General features: G+C 51.9%; 1 protein-coding gene across 6 annotated transcripts in view; it reads right to left on the reverse strand.

Annotated features, from left to right (window-relative positions):
* The window catches only part of Lingo1 (leucine rich repeat and Ig domain containing 1), a 182,946-nt gene extending 163,825 nt beyond the window's left edge, over positions 1–19,121 (reverse strand). For 4 of the 6 annotated variants that reach the window (XM_057768213.1, XM_057768214.1, XM_057768211.1 and 1 more), the window contains exon 1: positions 18,784–19,120. The gene's annotated coding sequence lies outside the window, so the exon portion shown is untranslated. Of the gene's footprint in view, positions 1–18,783 lie in introns of all 6 variants that reach the window. The other 2 variants (XM_057768215.1, XM_057768212.1) reach the window with 1 other exon arrangement.
* Positions 19,122–19,544: the final 423 nt, after the last annotated feature.

A 19,544-nucleotide genomic window follows, 5' to 3' on the forward strand; every position in this document is an offset into this window, starting at 1 on the left:
ATGTTCTAGCAATCTATGGTATCAGTGAAATTCCCAGCTATGTTGCAGGTGAGAGGGTGGGATCTGGAAGGTGGGGTCTTCATGCCTCCTGGGCTACAGATCCTCCTAGGAGGAGGCAGAGAAGTAGATGCCAAGTAGGATCCTGACTATAACAACAGGGCCCGACAAGAAAGGGTCCACTGGCCCCACAGCCCTCCATCCCTAAACTGTGCCCCAGTTCAGATGGCCCTAACGGTCATCTCCCAATGGCCACAGATCTTGGAGATCAAGACAGAACACAGTGATGCCAGCCTGGCACCGTTGCATGGCCAGAGCCCGGGTGACTCATCAGGCCAGAGTCTCCCAAGCCAGGTCCAGGCAAGCAGGAGTGCCCTCCATGGCTGCCCAAGCTGGCTCCCAGTAGACTGGCATAAGCCAGCCAGGCCCAGGCCAACACGGACAGTCATGTCCCTGGCAGGCCTCCAGACCACCTGGTTGGCAGCCCTGAGCCCAGCTCTACCTGAGCCAACAGGCCAAACCATCCCCATGAGTGCTTCTCAAGCCCCTACTGCCATGCTCCCAGACAATGAATGGGTCTCCAGCTCCCTTCCCCCAACCCTCTTTGAAGCTCCTGCTCTCCTCAGAGGCATCACAGAAGTTGCTATGGAAATGGGACCACAGGCAGAGCATGACAATGATTTGGGGCAGGAAGGAGCTGCAGTGGGAGCCAGCGCTCTCCTGGACACGAGGCCTGCCCGTGTGCTGAGTCCCAGGAAGGATGTGAGAAGGAGGACCAAGGGACCTTCCAACCTGCCATGCTGGCTTCTTGCCCCTCAGCAGGGCATACAAAAAATCCAGTGTCTGCTCGGCAGCAACTGGAAGATGCTGCCAAAGTGGCTTCAGCACTGAGGGGAGGGAGCAATGCAAACAAATGACATGTCACAGAAGTTACATCGCTGTTCTGGGAGACACCACACAGAATTGGCGTCTGAGAGGTTAAGTCCCATCATGCGGACTGAAGATTGACAGCTACAAGGGATGGCATCCCCCCACCCACAAGTCAGCCCTGAAGCTAACCCAGAAACCCAGCCGCTTCTTCTACAGACCCAACCCTCTGACAGCACACTGCCTTTCATTCGCTATCTTCTCACACACTTAGACTCCTTCTGCAAAGTGCCCACTATGATCCTGGTGACTGAGACAGATGCAAAGGGTAGAGGAGATACAAGGGCAGAGACGACCCATCACGGCTGCAGGGAAGACGTCCACCCATGCATCAGGGGTGGCAGCCTCAGACTTCAGGTTATACACTTGAGCCATGCTTCAGAGACCTCCCAGATCCCCTGACTCACACACTCTGTACTCTACAGCCCACTGAGGCCTCATTTTCCAGGAGGCTGTGGGGAGTATTTCCTCTAGCATCTTGCGATAGTTGGGAGCGTGCATGTCTCCCATAGGCCTTTGTATTAAAGGCATGGTCCCCAAGGAGGGACTACTAGGAGCAGGCTGAACTTTTGGTCCTTAGGTCAATGGGAGTGTGCTTTCCTGAGATCGAGGCCCCGCCCTCTTCTGCAATAAGGGCTACGCTCAGCACATTCTTCTAGCACCATGTGCTACCTCATTATATAGACCTGAAGTAATGGGGCCAACCAATCATGGACCAGAACCTCTAAAAGGGTCAGCTAAAATTAACCTTTATAAGAAGGCTGTTTCAGGTATTTCGTTACAGTCATGGTAAGCTACAATCTGCAAGGTGTCCCCTTCCATTCTCTAAGCCCAGTACATATGCCACCTCTGGTAGGGGGTGGGTTGCACACTGCTGATAAAGAAGTGGGGACTTGAGCTCCACCCATGGACAGGCAGTTGGACACTTTGTTCTCTCCAGACCTCAGGCCCAGCATAACCTGGCAAGTTCAAGGTGCCCAGGGGCAAACAGACACATAAGAAACATAATGGACGCTGTAGGAACAGGATGACTGACAGAAGCTGGGCACAAACTTTGAGCTCCTGTGTAGAACAAGGTGCTTTCCTCATAAGTCCTAGCTTGGAAGACCCGCCAGCTCCATCGTGTCCTATATGAGCCGTATCCCAGCAGCAGGCATAGCCTCCCTGGGCTGTGTCCCATGAGTGGGGACTACGACCTGAGAAGGCAAGAACAGCAGGGAGAGAAGGTGGAGTCTGGTCCAAAGAGGAAGGAGAAACTGAGAGGCTTCCTGGTGGAGGCAGAAGTAGGGCTGGCTCAGAGCCTGCCCTCCAGAAAGAACATTTCTTCAGAGAATAGGGACAACGTCTGTTTGTCAGTCCACATGACTTGGGCCTAGACTGGCAGGCAGAAGGTGAGGGGGACACATCCCCTGGCAGTTGGCATCCTGTACCCACACCACGGAGGCTTTCCTAGCTACTGCTGCCTAATGGGAGCATAGCTGGGGCGGGAGAGGCAGAGGAGGGTGGGGCAGAGCATCCAGGATGTGGAGATGCAAAGGCAGAGCTGCGGTGATCTCAGACCTCAGCGGACATAAGGAAGGACGGAGCTAAAAGTGGACAGATGGGGTCACAGCTCCCCACTCCCACTAGAGACAGTTCTGCAGCTGCTGAAAGGAGCAGACAGCTGGGAAGGAGCCTGCCACCACAGCTTTGAGAAGATTTTCTAGCAATAAAACTCAGATTTGAAAGGAGATTTTGTGCAGTGAGGGGAAGCCTTCCTATGCCAAACATCACATCCAGAGGCTGGAAAGTGAAAACCTGACAAATCCACCTGTATAAACATGTGAAACATCTGTACAGCAGAAGACACCATAAACAATGTTAAAATGCAAGGAACACACTACAAGAAAATACCACTAATATGCAAAGAGCCCCTACAAATCAATAAGAAAAAAGACAAAAGAGAAAGAATTGGGAGTGAATTAGGAATTCGCAGAGGAAGAACTAAATTGGCCAATAAACGAATGAAAAGATGTTCTATCTCACTAGCAATCATGCAGATGCAAATGGAAACGACACGATACCACTTTTTGCCCATCAGATTGGGAAAAATGAAGATGATTTGTAACAAGCGGAGCTGGCAAGAGCGATAGGAAGTGAACTCTCATAGACCGCTGAAGGGAGCGGAGTTGGCTCAACCACGGCAAGCGTAATTTGGCAATATTGATTAACAGTTTAAACCCACATACCCCACAACCTCGAAATCCCATTTCTAGACGCCTCTTCTACAGAAAACGACAACAGCAACGCGAGTGCACACACAAAAGTACTCAAGGATGCTCAGAGCAGCAATGCCAGTAAGAGGAAGAAAGACTCTGGAAATGGCCTAAGCCTTTATCAATAAGGAAATATTCAAGTAAAACGTAGCCCATCCTCACCACGGAAAATTCTGCAGCCTTCCAACAGTGTGAGGCACAGCTGCATGGCGACAAGAAGGATCAAGACGCTACTTCAAAATAACGGTGTCTACAAACAGCAGCCTATCCATGATGGAGACTGGTATGCCAGGCCTCTAGGCCCTTGAGGGGTGTGGCAAGGTGGGACAGGGAGTTTCTGGGGTTTCTGCATCCCACAAATGTACTGCTGGATTTTCTTTTGTAATCAGAAAAACAAAATCAATAGAAAGCTAATGGATTTTTTTTTAATCTTGCCCAGACCCTAATATAAAATGAAGATCTAAGCAGCACTTCTCTGGCTGAAAGGCAGGACTCCATGCTCCCACTGGGCCCCAGGCGCCGACCCCCAGGCCCCTACTGGAACTCTGGGACCAATTTGAGACCTTGGCTGGAGAATATGTGGCCAAGATGACAGAGACAGAAGGTCACCCCAAGTGTACAGGCCATCTCAGCTGGATGGGGCCCAAACCCAGGATTCTGGTCTACGAGTGATGAATAGGGGGCTGGGGGATTTTTTAGCTGGGGAAAAAAAAGTCAATGGCCCGGAAGAACTCTAGACTGAGGCTCAGAGGGCGAGGGAACAGAGGGCACCTTTTCAGAAAGCCGGGGTGGGGGGTGTTTTTCTTTACATGGCAGAGAAATTTGCAGAACCATGTCTGCAGGTAGAGACTGGTGTATGCTCTCCAAGTAGCAAGTCTGTCTGTGTAGAGTTCGGGGTGGGTCTGTTGTTACTCCCTGGATGACAGCAAAGAGGGTGTGTATGTCTCAAGGGAAAGAAACACAAGAAGCCTCGTGTGTCTCTGGGAGGTTCTCATCAATGAAAAGACTCTGTGTACGTTTTCTCTCCCCACCCACCCTGTGTGTGTGATAATGCTTATCCCCAAGGCTCCTATCTGCTGGGAGACTGGGTGTAAGAACATGTGTGTTGGGATGTGTGAATATCAGCAGGCCTGCAGGGGCCAGAAGCAGGTGGTGGACTCCAACACCCAAGCTGCAGTTCTCCCCAAGAGCCCAGACCAGTCAGATACACTTCTCCCACTGTTAACCAATCAACAACACCAGAGGAAGCTGCCTAGAAGACTGAGCTCTCTTGCAATTCTAGAAGATTCCTCTTCCCTAAATATTTATTTTCAGGGCTAATAGCCCACTGACTCCCAACAAACACCCTCAAGGAGACGAGTTGAGTTATGTGAGGTAAGGACAGGAAGGGTCAACAAATTTTTTCTGAAGGTGGTAAATGACACTCACCACCCGAGTCCGACCCACCCAAACTCATGAGGACTTCATAAAGACTTTTAAAATATTTTAACTGTGTGTGTGTGTGTGTGTGTGTGTGTGTGTACACATGAGTACAAGTGCCAGTGGAAAGAAGAGGGCATCAGATCCCCTGGTGCTGGAGTTCTAGGTGGCTGTTAGCTGCCCACCATGGGAGCTGGTACCCGAACTAGATAGAATAGTCTGTAAGCACAATGCATACTGAGTACTGGGCCATCTCTCTAGCCCCCTTCTGAGAGCCCTCTATCTCATCTTCAGCCCATCTATCTCATGGCCGGGATCTGCGTTCCACGATGAGGATCCAATCATATGAAGTGCCTGCTTCATAGCTCTTTCTGCCATCTTAATACATTCCTTACCAGACCCATCAGGTCCCTTGGGATCCTTTCCCAACTGACCCTCACACTCAAGCCTGGTCCCAGTGCCTTCTAGCTCTACTTCAGTCAGTGTGAGGTTCCTGTCCTCCTTGACAGAATCTGGCTTCTCAGACCTGCACCTTCTGTGCCCTCTGCCAGGGATTCCCTCCCTCCCTGGCTAGTTCCCAATACCCTTCAAGAAGCTTCTTATATGGAATCAGGGGGTGGGGCACTTCCCTACCTTTGCCCAGTCCCTCTCTGACTCCTCTCACTGTGGCTGATGACATTTCTGACTTCCCCAGGGCAGGGGTAGATCTTGTTCTCTGCATCCCTCAGCCTAGCCAAGGCCTGATACAGAGGAGACACCAGGAATAGATGTTTGTGGGATAGATTAGTGGGTTATCAGAGCACTGGTCCTGAACTAGACATACCATGGGACTTCATAAGGTGGCAGGGTAGAGCAGAAATGGCACAGCCTGAACTATGTCAGTCCACTTCCTGTCCTATGTCAGTACGAGGATCAACAGGCATTAACCACGACACCTGGGCAATACTGAAACAGGAGGTCCTCACTGGGGACCCCAGGAAGCTGTGAGCACTGAAACAGCTCAGGGCTGGATATGAATATACACATATACAGAAAGAAGCACATGGTGCTGACTCAGGCCCTTTCAGATGTAGGGTGTCTATAGCCCAAAGTGATTATGGACTGCCAAGCAGGAACTGAGAAAAATTGTCCCCCGCCACTAAAGAAAAGGCTGAAGCATGCAATGCCCCCCCTACATGTCAAGCACCAATTGCAGACAAGTGGTACAGGTCCTGTGGCCCCAGGGCCTACACAGGACTCTGTGGGAGTCATGGATAGAGCAAGCAGCTCCGGACACATGAAGGAGCTGTCTGAGGTAGGAGCAGTTTTGATGTGCAGGGAGCTTCCCTTCAAGGAAAAGAACCAGCACAGGCTGGATGGGGCAGAGGTCAAGAAGGACTGGCAACCCCAAATTTCACTTGAACTCTCTGAGCCTTGGTTTCCCTGCTGAAGTGTCTGGCCACATATGGTGGTCCTTAGAATGTTCACGGTTGTGGCTGCCCCTCCACCAGGTTGCAGGCCTGGTCTGTACTGTCCATTTGGCAGTGGTCTGCGGCTCTCATTCCTTAGCTTCCTGCTGCCCTAACTGGGGTAGGAGACTGGTGACCCTAGAGAGTTAAAGAGCCTTACTGAGACCCAGGCCCTTCCTGAGAGTTGCAGTCACCAGCTCCCATAATAAAAGGACGAGAGAGAGAGAGAGAGAGAGAGAGAGAGAGAGAGAGAGAGAGAGAGAGAGAGGTCTTGAGTCTGGGCAGGACAATGGGAACTTGGGACCAGGCAAGAATGCTGAGCAACCAGCTCAAAGACACATGGGCTCAATAAGTCCTTCCTCAATTCCCACTGTCTCTTCCAGGGGTTTTCTTCAGCTTGACCTTGGTCACACTGAGAACTGGTATCAAATCTAGACCTGGGTCCCCCTGCCATGACTGGATTCACTTCTGACACAAATATATCTTGCCCCTCAGTACCTCTCAGTACCTTTTTATTTATTTATTTATTTTGGTTTTTCGAGACAGGGTTTAAAAAACAGCCCTAACTGTCCTCGAACTTTTTCTTGTAGACCAGGCTGGCCTCGAACTCACAGAGATTTGCCTACTTCTGCCTCCCAAGTGCTGGGATTAAAGGTGTGTGCCACCATCATCTGGCTTTTTTTTTTTAATCTCAGCCCTTCTTGATCCCTGCAGAAACTCATCTGAGCTCCAACAAGCTGACTCAAACATAGATCTGCAGAAGCCACCATTCCAGCCGCCCTGGGCCTTGGATTCCTCCCCTCTAAAACCAGGGCACAAAAACTACTCTGTATCCTGTTGTGAAGGGCCTCATGGTACAGTTTCCTTAAAGCCAAGAAGGGGAATATTCTACCCTTCATCTCTAGGCCTCAGTTTCCCCTATTGAAGCAGAAGGGTTGCCATGAAGGGTGCTTTCGGGAGCCTGGCAGGTGCCAAACCTGAACTCCGAAGAGGCAAGACGATCACTATCCATCCTGCAAGGGCAGTGTGGTCACTGCGGGGCTCCAAGCTGGAGATGTCTGGGCGTCCACAGCACCACAGTCTCCACCACGCCCTGTATCACTCCTGCCAGAGCCACTCATTACCTACCTGGCCCCTTTCGACTCCAAGGACCATAAGTAGCTTAAAAATGGAAAGCCCACTGTGAGAGGAGCAGTGATCAGAGACAAGGAGTAGGGTGGCCAAGTTTACACAGGGCGTCCAGAACGGCCAGATGCAGAGCCCAGACCCTTGGGAGCCACTGTGATTCCATGTTTGCCTGACCTACCAGGGCCAACTGCGAATCTGTGGCACATGCACAGAGATTTGGAGGTTTCTGTCACTTCTCCTCTGTAGCCATGGACTATACAAAGTCCCTAGAAACCAGTCCTGGCTAGCAAGGGCCAGTGGCTGCACAGACCTCATTGCAAACAACTTTGCTACTGCTGAGTACTGTCTGGCCAGGCAGAGCTCCCCAGCAAATTAAGACCGGTGCCAGGCACAGAGTCATTCATATTCTGGTCTGGTTGCCTGCTTCAATATGGCTCCGAGAGGCAAGGGCAGAGGCAGCCCTCCGAGAACGCCCAGTGATGATTCCTCTCCAATTCCAATTTGCTCTCTATCATTAATGCTTTTGAAAAGCCCCACACACTCTGCAAACAGGGAAGGAACATGATCTGGAGAAGGGAGGAGAGGAGAGAGCTGGGAACTGGGGAGGGAGGCTCGACAGAGGTTGCGCTGGCCCTAGTCTAGGGCCCTGAAACCTGCACTTGAAACCAAGGGGGATCTATGTCTGCTGAGGACATTGGTTCCTGATCTTCTATCTCAGCCACTTCAAGGGATTGTTCCATGTCAGAGTTAAGAAGGCAAACTATAGAAGGCTGTGCCTTGAAGAACACAGGGAAGCAAACCTGTCCAGGGAAGTAGAGGCCTAGATGTCCCACCAAACCAGAGGACCCCACCCTAGGATCCTGAAGCCCCCTCACCACAGCCTAGACAGCAGGGATGAACAGCAGGATCCTGTAGGCCCAAGCTAGCATTCATATCCCTCTGGCCCACTGTAGACCCAGACTATGTCAGCACTTACCTCCCACTCAGAACACTTCCATGGCTCTCCACTTCCCAACAGGCTACTGAAAACCCTGCCCCAGGAAATCAGACCCACCGGTGAAACCTCAATACCAGCCGCACCTAAGTCCTCTTTGGTCACTCTTCCCTTTAAATGCCACTTCTGCTGTACAAGCTCCGCCTCCTTGGCTCTGGCTAACCTGTCAGACCCCCAGCCTTCTCCAAGATGTGTATCTCTCTCTGGCACCCCTGACACATTCCACCCTGGACTGTGACTGAGCAACACAAAATTATGTTTGAGTGGTACTCCGCTATAACCAGTGGGCTCTTGGGCCCAGGGGCTTTGTCTAGCCCATCCTGTACATTCCCATTGCTTGGCGAAGTGCCTGGCTCATAGTAGGACTATTCTTCCAGGCAATCAGTCTTACCTGGGCACATAATACATGTCACACACTCTGCCGGGGATGCAGCGGCTGACGACCAAGGTGTCCTTGTGCTCGAGCTGTCTCCAGTGTATGTGCTCAGAAAATACCTACTGAAGGCTAAAGGACTCATGGCCACTTCGTAATGGGGAAACAGGTCTAGAGAGGTACAGTGCCCATCCAGAGGTATTCTCGCTTCCGGCTCACTTCTCCTCCATCCTTTCTCTCTCAGGACTGTGCAGCAGTGAGGGGCAACTCAAAACTAAACACCAGAGTCAAAAGGGGAAGGAAATATGGTGGATTCCCCCCTCCATAATGTAAAGAAAATTGCTTTTGCTAACTATCACAGCTTAAAAGCAATTAGAGTTTTTGGAGGGAACTCTGGGCACAAGCAGAAGTGACGAAGTGAGCGCCCAGCACGGAATGGTTCCAGAATTCGCTCGCGTCAAGTAAGGGGCTGGGTGGGGATGTTAAAAGAACAACTTTGGGCAGCAGAGATGGTGAGGATAAAATATTTACAGCCTCAGAGAGAAGGTCCTGAAGGGGCCAAGGACCCTCTGCTTCCCTCTCCTACCCTACGTTGAGGTAGGCAGAGGACCAGATGTGGTGATGAGAGGAACCACCCTTCTGCCTGCACCCATGGGAGCGAAGCCCCTACTGTCTTCCATCCTTGCCCATTTCCTACTACCATGCCCACAGCCACGGGAGCCATCTCTAAAAACCTCAGACCTTTCAAATCCTGAGAACAACCAACCAGGTCTGGGGACACAGTGCCAGGTGCTGCTCAACTTTGATTAACAAGAATTCAGCAAACACATTTGGCTTCATTCGAGTTTGATCCTCAGGCACGACTCTCCAGGTCTTAGGGTGGCCTAGATATGTGTCCAGATCTCACTGGGCCTCTGCATGGGGCCACCCCACCTCCCCTGCACCCTGAACCCTCACAGGACCATTGATGCCTTCTCTCCAAACCCGGAGCAGGTGCCTCTTCCTGTGACTTCACTTCTGTCTGCCTAGCGTCACACTGAACCTCTGCCAGGGATAGACACAGCCTCCTCAAGGAACAAATGTTTTTCCATTCCATTCCCTGTGTGATGTCTGCAAGGCCTTCAATCTCTCTGAGCCAACTCTCCTCACCTATTAAACAGGACGAGTAACAAGATACAGCCCGTGGGCTGGCTAGGACAGAGTACGATAGCACGAGGTCCCCGGCACTGCGACTAACAGGTGTTCAGTAAACTCATTCTGCCTCCATTCATGCTTGACTCTCAGACACGGCTGTCCAGGCCCCACGATGACCTAGATGAGTACACGGGCTCTCAGGCCACCATGGAGAGTCATTCAACAAATGCTCGCCAGGAAGATCTGTGACATCTGGGAGCAAAGGGTGTAGAAATCTGTGGAAGGGTCTGTGCCCATGAAGACCTAGTGAGTGTGTGGCCAGCGATACCATGGCTTAAGAAAGGCTTCCTTGGGGCCGTGGAGACCCTGAGAAGCCTCAAGCACAGGAAAAAGAGGACAGAGGTTCTGGGTCCTCTTTGGCCTTTAAGCCTTGGTACCTCCCCTCCCCCAGGCCCACGGGATTCAGTCAGAAACCAATACCAAGAGAGCAGCAATTGAGGATAAAGCTGAGAGCAGAGCCCAGGCCTCATGATCCAGCAGATAGTGCTAGGCTCAAACCCCAACTTCACACTGGCCAGGCAGGTAAACTCCCTGAGCCTGTGAGGGCAGCATTCTCTCAGGGCCCAGCTGGGTTCCTGCAGAGAGAGTCGGCAAACAGGGCGAGGACACACATGCATGATAGGCATGGTGCCCTCTGGCCACCCCTATACATTGGCACAGCAGAAGCAGGCCTGGTGAAGTAAGAGGCAAGGCCTTAAACTCTCTTGCAAATCTTCTCAACTCAATTCCCATTCATCAGGGCTTGAAGGACCAGCCAACTGACAGCCAGGGCCTTGTGCTCCACCTCACTCTGAACAGATGAGGTCCCATTCCCCATTCAGTTTCTCCAGAGCAAAACGGTACCCAGTATAACTGCTGAAGGCACCAGCTCAGCCCTCACTGAGCCCTGGTCGGTTTCTGTCCTTTCCTTCCCTGGCTGCAGGGGACACACAGGCTTGAAGAGTCTTTCAGCAGAGTCTGCCAGCAGGGACACAGACCAGGTACCAAAAGCATTTCGCTATCTCTGTCTTTTGCTCTCCCTCTGGTCACATCTCTCCCAGGAACTTTCCCACCCCTACCTCAGTGTCCCCTTATACCAATCAGATATCTCTTCATTGTGGAGTTAGGGGAGGAAATACAATGCCAATCTCAGGACATTCCTCTGAGGCCTCTTCCTTCATCTGCACAACCATTCCCCTGCAAGTCGGTGACTACACTGTCATATACACAAGGATATTCTCTGTCTCTGTCTCTCTCTGTCTGTCTCTCTCTGTCTGTCTCTCTCTGTCTGTCTGTCTCTCTCTCTCTCTCTCTCTCACACACACACACACACACACACATCCTGTCCAACCCCTAGTTGTCCAGACTGGAGTCCTAAACCCTCTCTGTTAGGCCAGCCCCCACTTCCATCTTCCCCATTGCCCCCTCTTTGTGGGGACAGATCAGCCTCTGGTGTTAACAGACGCTCCCTAGAACCTGCATGGCCAGAACCTGATAATGTTCTCCTAAAAACAATAAACAAGGAGTTGTTTTCGATTTTTTTTCCTGACACTGCAGTTCCTTGTTAATCCCACTGCAAACAAAGGGAAGAGAGGCAATTGATCTAAAAGAGGTCTCTTCCTATCTCCTAAGGAACCTCTGATCCCTGCCCAATGACCCACCCAGAGGTGGTCCTATCCCTGCCATCTGCCAGTCTCCAGGTCTCCTCAGCCTCTCCCCCCCCCCTATGTGTGTACTTCTCTGCTATGTGACCTTGGGTAGGACAGGCAGCTCCTGGGACCTTGGTTTTCTCACCTATCAGCAACCTCATCCCTCAAGGATAAAGTGGAGAGAATAACTTGACCCTTTGAGATTAAACAGAAACACTTTCTCTTGTTTAGAGAGACAAATGTTGAACTATTTAGGGATGAAATGTCATGATGTCGATAATAGACTTCAAAATAATTCAGAAAAAAAGAAAAAAGATTGTTAAATCCAGAAGAGGGTGTCTGGGAGTTCCCTGTACGATTCTCTTTGCCTTTCTGAGCTTCTAACAGAAAGTTAAAAGGCACTGATCACATGATCAAGCCCACAAACAATGCTCTGAGCCTCCAGGCACACCTGAAAGGCAACCCAGTCTTGTATGTAGGTTAAACATTCCCCCCTCCCAACCCCACCATCTCCTCGTGTCGGCTCCCTAGAGATTTCTCTCTCACACATTGCACTGGAGCCCAGGCCCAGCACTTCACTGGGGTAACTATTGTCTGTGGCCATGGCCCTCTATTCTCGAGTCCCCTGTCCTCTCTGCAATGAGTCATGGTACGGGGTCCACTGTCTCTGAACCTCAAGATGTTCTTACTCAAAGCATGTCAGGTAGAAATGAGAACAAGCTGTCACCATTCAAAGGCAAAGTGACTGACATCCCATTTAACAGGTGGGAAAGAGCTAAGATAGGACTAGAAACAAAATAAGGCAGCTAAAACACAAAGGAAAGTAGAGGTGAGCAAAAACTCCCTGTGTGCCCCAATGCTCCTACTCCCCAGTCTCAACCCTGGGTCCTAGACTGGAGGGAGGCCCAGCACCTCTGCTCTCTGGCTCCTGATTGTCCAGCCTCCTGGTAGGGATGAACAGCATGATGGAAATCCCCTAGCCTAGCCCGGCTGACCCACACCAGCACTGGCCAGGCCTACCCCACTGGTCGATCATGAGGAGTTATCAGAATCCCAAATAATCAATCGCTAATTGCTGAATGCCATGCAATTCATCGGCAAGAGTTATGTGTGGCCAGTGACTGGGCCCCCGCACAGTCTGATGGAGCCTCCTGGGACAGAGCAGGGTTATGTCTGCGGTGAGCAATGCAGCAGAAAAGCCGCCCATAACTTTTAAGTTTCTCAAACAATATCCTAGGCACAGCCCACATCCTGGGCCCTGGGGCCACCCAAGGAAGAAGTGCAGGGGCCGTGGAGGCCCTGAGGAATGAACCACATGCTCCAATTCATTTGTCTGTCCCCTGAGCATGCCAGCTACCCAAATGGAGAGACCATAGCATAGGGCGGAGGAAATAGCAGAGGACTCTTAGAAGCACAGAGTCAGACTAGGCAAGGTGCTGTAGAGTTGGGACACCACCCTGGAGGGAACAGGGAAGCCACTAGGGTATTGAGTGACAGCATTAACCACTGCCATGTGCTGAGAGGGATTATCCACAGTCACCTCCGGGCTACGAGCCTGAAGTGGCTGGTCTTAGTCATCTCTGTCCCCATAGCACCCAGCACAGCCAGGCTCAGAGGAAGCACCCAGCATATGAATCACCAAATGCTTGGAGGATCATTAAATTGTAGGGGCCAGACTCCGATACTACTGTCATGGAATAGTGTTTTTATGCTCCATCCATTTACAAATGCGTATTTGTGTAAGTGTCCCAAAAATAGCCTTGGGACACAGGCTAGGAGATTCCTCTTTCCATCTACAAAGAGACAGGGTTGGGGGAATAGTGACCTCCCTAGAGTCATACAGCAGTCAGAGGCAGAGTCCAAGACCTTCACCCACTTCCAGAAGACTCGCTTTGGCATATCCCAGAACTGTATAGAAGCCCCCCTAGATCCTCCTAGCTCCTCCTGCTCCACCCCATCAGGAAACTACCCACACTTAGCCTCTTGCCCACTAGGCAAGGATAGAGAAACACGGGCAATTTTCTTGACCATCCCTGGTACCAGCTGCTGTGACTGAGGCTGGTCTCCAGGATTGTTTAGTCCTGCTTTAATGGAAACTAGACTAAGCAGGACTTTCCAGAGTCCCCAAGCTTGGAGCAAACAGAAAACAAAGTCATTCTCAGTCCCTACCCCAGAAGTCTGGGCAATAGAATTCTGGAACAAGAACACTGGACCAGGAGACCAGAGACATCTCAGGCCAACAAGCTTTGTCATTTCTGCAATGTCACTTCCCTGACACCTGTTTCCTCATCTGTGGACAAGGTAATGTTCTGCCCTCAGTACAGGACAGCCATCAGGGTTAAACATGAATATAAAAGTGCAGGAAAGGGGTGGGAGAAATGGCTCTGCAGTTTAAGAACCCTGACTGCTCTTGCAGAGGACCCAGGTTCAGTTCCCAGCTCCCACTTGGTGGCTTACAACCATCTGTAACTCCAGGTTCAAAGAATCCCATATCTTCTGCTGACCTCTTTAGGTACTGTTTGCATATTGGGCACTTACATACACACAGGCAAAACCTCGTACACCTAAAATAAAATAATGTATATATAGAGAGAGGTAGAAGGATCAGGAATTCAAGGTCATCTTCTGCTGGATAGTGAGTTTAAGGCCAGCCTGAGCTACAGGAGGTCCTAATACCATCCCCCCAAAAGAATTAAAATATGAAAATTATATAGCAAATTTTGTTCTAGGAGATAATATCAAGGCTCCTCTTTGCTTCAGTCAGGATACTGAAATCAACAGAACAGAAGGCACAAAATGAGCTCCCACTGCCTGGTGCTCTATAATCTTGAGGAAAATGTTTTCAAAATGTATTAATGACATTTCTATTGCTTTAATATCAATCTCTTCATTACTCTTCATTATACAGGTAAAGAAACTGAAATTCAGAAAAAAAAAAAAAGAAAGATGCGATTTATCCAGGTTCACCGGGCTTGGCAACAGCTAAATAAGAATTAAAATCCAGTTCCATGTGCGTGCACACCCCAGGCCATTTTGATCATGCCTCATTGGTTTAAGGCTGCCCATACCCAGAATCTCAGAGACAGAACCAGTTCTCAGTGTGAGGGAGTATACCACATATACATACAGACTCCTCTGAGGCTGGAGAATGGCTCCCCAAGGCTCGTGGGCTGCAGGACCATCAGACCTGGGTGGGGCATATGAGAGTAAAGTGGCTGTCACAGCTGCCCTAGCAGATGGGTGCTACAACTGGACCACCTGCCAAGGCCCAATCTCCATGTCCAAACCAACCTGAATATCAAGGCTCCATTTTGGCCTCTGCCTGCCCTGGCCTTTGTGGCTGGCAGTGCCTGCATAGACCTAAAAGGCCATGGTGACAGCCGCTATCTCTCCTCCAGCAGCAAGCATCTCCCCTGATGTGGCCATATGGCCCCATATGCTCCTTGACAGCTGGACTGCTGAAGCAACTGCCTGAGGATGTCCTCTTCAGAGCCCCAGAGCCCTCACCACCCCACCTACCTCTGCCCAGCAGGTCCCAGGAATAATCAGAGAAATGTTAGGCTGGAATCCTTACCCCTGACTTTATGCCCTAGGCCAGCTATGGCTCATCTGGGGACTGATCTCTTTATCTGTCTAACAGCAATGCTGACCTCTAAGCCCATCCCTTTGTATCCCACTTCCAAGGTTATAGATCACCCGAACTCACTCCAGTTAGCCAGTGAGGCAATATTTCCCATTGGCAAGATACAGAGAGACTGAGATCCAAGAGTTGGCTCAGTGGCTTGCTCAGAGGCATGCACTACTGGGAACTACATCTGTGACTCAGGGCACCTGCCATTTCTGCATGCCTCGTAGTTGATACTGAAGCTAACCTGAACCCTAGGCCAACTCTTATGACCCACTCCTGTCTCCACTCAGACAGAATCTGTCTTTCACCACTCGCCCTCCCCAGGAAGATACACCATACTGCTGCCCCTGCTGCTGCCCCTGCTCCTGGACTCTCCTGCAGCCCCAGGACTCCCTCACTGCCTCTCTGGCCTAGCCAAGCTCACCACCACCACCACCAGCAGCAGCAGCAGCAGCAGACGTGGTTCAAATCACAAATATAATTTTGTCCCTTAAGAATTTTATCTCTGACCCCTGTATCTGGCATCAACACGCGCTCCTTCTCTGGGCACTCAGACTCCCTTCATGTTGGCCTGCTTATTGCCTGTCATTCTCCCACGTGAGCGACTCCACAGCAAACACACTCTACCCACACCGGGCGCTTCCCACCTCCTTGCCTTTGCTAATGCCGGGCCGTCTCCTGGAGAGCCCTCACCCACATCCACATTCTCCAGTCACTCATTGATTCAACAAAGATTTATTGAGCATCCACTATGCACCAGAAACATTTGAGTTGGCCCAAATCCCTCCCAGCCCTCCGTGCCCTCTGAATTGTCCCTTTTCATCCCCCAGCCTGTGTTTGTATACTCATGCCCCTCTGCTCAGGCCCAGAGATGGGGATCCAAGCCTGGTTCCCCTTCACAGCTCATCCAAGGAGGGCTAACACTATCATCAGCATGCACCCCGGGTTCCAAACCAGATGTCCCATATGTACAGTGAGCCTTAGATGTAGGATTCCAGGCAGTGGAGAGAAAGGTCCAAGATGTGGTTTAGGGGAATAAGCATTTAGCACTGAGAAATCATGAAAAAGATGTACACTGGCCAGAGTGACCCTCTGCCCTTAAGGGAGGTCTCAGTGGTCAGAGACAGCTTTTGCCAGCAAGTCACCCCATCATCCAGTCAACCCAGCAACTTCCTTAGATAGCTAATTCTAATGTAACAAATGTAACCCAGAAAAAGTGGGTCCTGGCTAGCAAGGAAATCAAGGGGCCACATTCCTGAGGTTAGAGTGAGAGTGGCTAACTTCCTAAGGGGCCAATCAGTGGACAGTCAGTGGGCCTCAAGAGGATTCTTATCCCAGCAGCACAGACAAAGGGCCAAGGAGGTGGCTTGCCCTTTCCCCAGTTTAGGAAGACACAGAGAGCTCATCTGGCTAAAACCAGCTGGAGGCCTGGAACAAAGCCACCTCTACAACAGAAGAACAGGGCAGGGGTTCAAACAGGCCTGGATGGCAGACGTTGGGCCATGCCAGACATTTGGCCACTCTCCATCCACCTGGAACATTGGTCCATACCCAAGAAACAAAAATCCAGGGCTCAACGAGAGAGAACTTGCCTAACATGTAGACCCTCGGTTGGACTTCCAGCCCCTCAGAACAAAGCAAAAGCTCAGCTTAAGGAGGCACAGAGGTAGAGAGAGCATAGTAGAAAGAGAACAGAAAAGCTGTGGTTGAGAATGTCAAGTCAGCAGAAGTTGGAGAATCAGCCAGAGCCAGCGCAGGAGGAAGGAGAAGAGGCAGAGAGGCTGCCCTGGTGGGGAAGCCAACAGAAGCTGAGGAAGTTGTGGCAGCACTGTCCTGGAGGCACAACTACCACAACCAGTCACCCCTGAGCCACAGCCGGCACCTCCGAAGGCCTGAATGAACCTGCGGAGTCAAAGAGACCTGCAGGCTGTTCAGACCGCCTGTTTTTGACCTGTGCTCCCTGGGGAGGAATCGACCCATGAGCCATCAAGTTCCCTTCCTTCCCCTAACAATACTTTTAGTTCTCTACAGCAAAATGACTTGCTAACGGGTGAACTCTTGACCCAGGGGGCCCACACATAATGGACATCGCCAAGGCTCAGCCTAGCTCTGATCCTGGAATAATACTGGCATGCCAGAGTTGTGCTAAGTATAGCAAGCAGACCAGGCTATAAACCATCACAGAGAACAGGCAGGATCTGTCCCCAAACCTAGGCAGCAGAAGTTTAACCAGACTAGAGTGAGAGGTCTCATGGGTGAAGTCGGAGAGAGAAAGTGCCTTGGCAAAACTACTTCAGACTGAGTAGCTGTTCCATCCAGGAAGGATGATAGTAACTGACAGCAGCAAGCTATACTGGGGTGACTCCAGCAACAGGCTTCTGGAGTCCTGGTTCCAGGGCAATAAGGAAAGCCCAGTTCTCCTGCCTACCCCTTCCTGCTTCTCCAGGATCAGGATCAGAGCATCCCATCAGAGAGGCAAGGGACCTGTCCTGACAGAGGACAGAGTGTCTCTCAGCTCAGTTTCTACTTCAGTGCCCTCCTCTGTGAACAGAAAGCCTCCCTGAGGATACTGCCTTCTCCTGAGGTGGCTGAGAGACTCCAGGGAGATAATGGAGGTGGGAGGAAGTGCTAATCTGAAAGCAGGTCTCAAGGAGAGATTGCCTTCCTGGAAAACCCAGCTAGATACTGGCTAGTACAGTCACCGTGCCACTCCAAGCAGCAACCAAGCTAAGATCAAGGCTTCTAAACCCAAAGGCTTGTGCTTTGAATGACAGAGAAAAACAAAAACACATATATGGGCTCTGCACAGAAGAGAACTGAAAGTATTCAAGATCCAATCAGCATCCAAAAGTTACTTCCTAGAAGAGGAGGAACCTGTGCTGGAGATAAAGAGGACTTAGCAAGGCAACTACGGGAAGGTTCCCTGAAGCAACCAGTACAGGACCAGCAGAGACTCATAGGGAAGGGGATACACAGAGTAAGAGTGGCTGACAGACATTGCTCTAAGCTGGGATGGGGGTGTCAGGCTAGTAGGCCTGGATATGCCCCTCCTTTCTAGCCTCAACCCCTTGAAAGCTGGGCATCTAGTTCCCCAAGCAGCTCAACTCCAATACATTAGTTTGAATTGGCAGGTAGTTCCTTTTTTTCAGCAGCCGTCCATTGAGCACAGGACACAATCGCGGTCACACATCTGCACGCTTCCCACTCCCCCACCTTCATGCTAGCTGCAGATATTACTTGGTCCTTGTGGAGCTGTCGGTACGCAGTCCCGCCTGACCCTGGCAGGGTCACAGGAATCTGGTATGGTAATAACTCCAGTGGCACTACTTGGCTCCATGGGTGTCCAAGAGAGCCCATGGCTGACCTGGCGGGGTGCCCCTCAACCCACCAGGGGTTCCGAGCAGAGCCCCCACCAGAATCTCCCTCTTGTTTTCTTATCATGAAGAAAAACCAAAGTTGAACCATTAAACCTCCACCCCACTGCCTCCAGGCCCACCACGCCCGGGATGCTCCGCAAAGTTGCTCCAAGCCTCGGTGATTCCTCAGCCAGGTGAGGGTTTGACGGAGCTGCGCAGCAGGCGGGGAGCGCGGTCACGCCAAGGGGGTCGAGCGTGCACGCCAGTCACGGACGCGCTCTCGACACCCCACCCCCACCGCTGCCCCCGAGGTTCCAGCCCAATCAGAGGCTGCGCACGCTGCGCTGCCGCTGCCGGCGGGCTGACACCCCAGCTCCCCCTCCTGCACCCCTACGGCCCCAGCCCAGCCGCAGCATCCCGACCCGGCCACACTCACCATCCGAGCGCGCCGTCCACGCGCGGCTCCGCACTGGGCCGTCATCACCTGGCTCGGCTCGCCTCCGATCCCTGCTCCAGCTTGGGTTCCCGCTCTGCAGGGCTCGGCTCCGAGATGGTGGCAGCAGCAATGAGCGAAGCAGAAAGGGCGTGTGTGCGTGCGCGTGTGTGCGTGTATGTGTGTGTGTGTGTGTGTGTGTATGAGAGAGAGTATTTGTGTATGAGTGTGTGTTCACCGGGGAGAGCGCGCAGCGTGTGCGCGGGAGGGTCCCCGCGCTTCCCTGTACTCCGAATTCCTGCCTCCTGCTCTTCACGCTGCGATGCCAGCAGAATCCCTAAAGCGCGCTCCCACCCGCCCGTGCGCTCACACTCGCGCACACACGCGCACACTTGGACGCGCACACACCCCCGCTGCCGCACACTCGGTTCTGCACTCCGGATTCTCGCCCTCCCGGGGTTCTCATCGAGCCCCCCGCCCCCCGCTGCCCCAGCGTCCTCGCCGGGCGACCCCTCCTGCTCAGACCGCGCCTCACGTTCCCCGCCACTCCCAGAGGACACCCCGCGGGCGTCCCTGCTCCTCAATTATTCCCTGCCCCGCCGTGGCCGCGCTCGCAACCTGAGCCGGGCCCCACTGCCGGGTTCCTGCGGCTTCCCCCTCACCCCCGCCCGAGGCCGTGTGCTCTCGTTCCTTTCTCGTTGTTATCTGTCCCCCACCAGTCCCCGGTCAGTCCCTGGCCTCTCCCGCTGTCTTTCCGTCTGCCT

The sequence above is a fragment of the Chionomys nivalis genome, chromosome 4, assembly GCF_950005125.1.
Source record: "Chionomys nivalis chromosome 4, mChiNiv1.1, whole genome shotgun sequence".
Classification (NCBI taxonomy): Eukaryota; Metazoa; Chordata; class Mammalia; order Rodentia; family Cricetidae; genus Chionomys; species Chionomys nivalis.